The 2,106-nt window shown below is 44.8% G+C and overlaps 1 pseudogene; it reads left to right on the top strand.

Annotated features, from left to right (window-relative positions):
- Positions 1 to 768, top strand: part of LOC132027088 (large ribosomal subunit protein uL1-like) — a 4,085-nt pseudogene extending 3,317 nt beyond the window's left edge.
- The last annotated feature ends 1,338 nt before the right edge of the window (positions 769 to 2,106 follow it).

Raw genomic sequence — 2,106 nt, 5'->3', positions numbered from 1 at the left:
CAACTCTATGGTCAACTAATCTTCGACAAAGCAGGAAAGAATGTCCAATGGAAAAAAGACAGCCTCTTCAATAAATGGTGCTGGGAAAATTGGACAGCCACATGCAGAAAAATGAAATTGGACCATTTCCTTACACCACACAAAAAAATAGACTCAAAATGGATGAAGGACCTCAATGTGCGAAAGGAATCCATCAAAATCCTTGAGGAGAACACAGGCAGCAACCTCTTCGACCTCAGCCGCAGCAACATCTTCCTAGGAACAGGACAAATGCTTCTTGAACACCATTAGACGTAAGTGCATCCCCACCCCAGTTCTCCGTATGTGTTTTGGGAGACCAGCAGCACTGTGATGAGGCCAAGGCTGTGGATATTGCCTACATGGACATTGAGGTGCTAAAAAAACTCAACAAGAATGAAAAATTAGTCAAGAAGTTGGCTGAGAAGTATGATGCCTTTTTTGGCTTTGGAATCTCTGATTAAGCAGATCCCATGAATCCGGGCCTGGGCCTGAATAAGCCTGGCAAGTTCCCTTCCTTGATGACCCACAATGAGAACGTGATGGCCGAAGTGGATGAAGTGAAGTCCATGATAGGATTCCAACCGAGGAAGGTGCTGTGTCTGGCAGCGGTTGCTGGCCTTGTGGAGATGACAGATGATGAGCTTGCATATGACATCCACTTAGCTGTCACTTTCCTGGTGTCATTGCTCAAGAAGAATTGGGAGAATGTCGGGCTTTAACATTACAAGCACCATGGGCAAGCCCTAACACTTGTACTAAGGCACACTTAATCAACCCTTGTGCTACCATTACCTGTCTGCCTGTGCAAGGGAGAGGGAGGTGCTTTTGGAGCTGATGTTGCATGCCATAGCACTGTGCTGGATGACAGCAGTTTCTGGCACTCAGGGATGGGTGTCCTTTTCTCCATACTGAAAACCAGGAAGTACGTTCCATCTACCTTTAAAACCATGCAGTCTTATTTATTATTTAGATCTCCTGGATACTTACAACACGCAACAGTAGGGCTGCTAACCAAGACTGAAACATTCCCGAACCTTGAGAGGGGCAGATGTGGGCTAGGACTCCAGCCCCCAGTGCTCCCACTGCTTACTAGTAGAGAGAGGCTTAGGACCTTCTCATTGAGGATGTTGACTCAGCCCTTGGCAACATGCTTACCGTATGGTCTGCAGTTGTTTCCCTTTATGCCATGGGTTTTTTCTATGGGCTTTTTGTTTTGTTTTATCCCTCTAAATCATGGATCTGGGCTCGTGTTCTGTAGGGATCACAAGGAATGTTCCAGATGGAGATTGAGATCTTAGATTCTTCAGATGGGAGTCGTCTGAAACCCTGACTGATCTAGAATTTGTTTGTCTGACCCCAAACGCATACTCCATATTCAGGATAGTAATTAACTGTGTGACATGATTAGGAATACACAAGTAGGAGACCTGTGCTATACTGTAATTCATCAACCCTGTTTTCTAGGGGCCCTTAACAAATGGGTAAAATCAGGTTGTGGAAACTTCCAGGCCCTTTGTCCTCCAGGTAGACTCTGCCCTCTTCCTGACCTGAGGCAGTTTCCTGTTGGAGTTCTGCCTCCAGTGCCTAGTACTGGAAGTCAGTTTTTGGTGTGGTGGAAAATACCTACGATTTAACTTTTGACTTGAATCTGCTTCATTGAACTTTGGTAAAGTAACAAGTTCATACCTCCCTCTTTTAATACAGCACAAAGGCTAATCCAAAGCATAAATAAAAATATTACACCTTCTCAAAACAGGCTTGAATCATGAAGAATACAAGGTTTACACACACACACACACACACACACACACACACACAACCATGTTGCTGGCATCTTGATTTTGGACTTCCAGCCTCCAGAACTGTGAGAAGGTAAATTTCTATTGTTTCAGTCACTTGTGGTAATTTGTTATGGCAACCCAAACAAAGCACTACAGGGTCTGGTATTCCTCAGTGTCAGGCTTGAGAAAGCCGACTAATTTCCCTTAATTAGGATGTAATAGTACAGAAGCCCAAATCACCTTCCTTCTCACCTAAGCCCTGCCCCTGAGGTCCCATTCTCATGCCCTAAGCTTCTCTGCAAGT

Source organism: Mustela nigripes, chromosome 1 (genome assembly GCF_022355385.1).
Source record: "Mustela nigripes isolate SB6536 chromosome 1, MUSNIG.SB6536, whole genome shotgun sequence".
In the NCBI taxonomy this organism is placed as follows: Eukaryota; Metazoa; Chordata; class Mammalia; order Carnivora; family Mustelidae; genus Mustela; species Mustela nigripes.
This window is presented reverse-complemented; position numbering and strand designations above follow the sequence as displayed.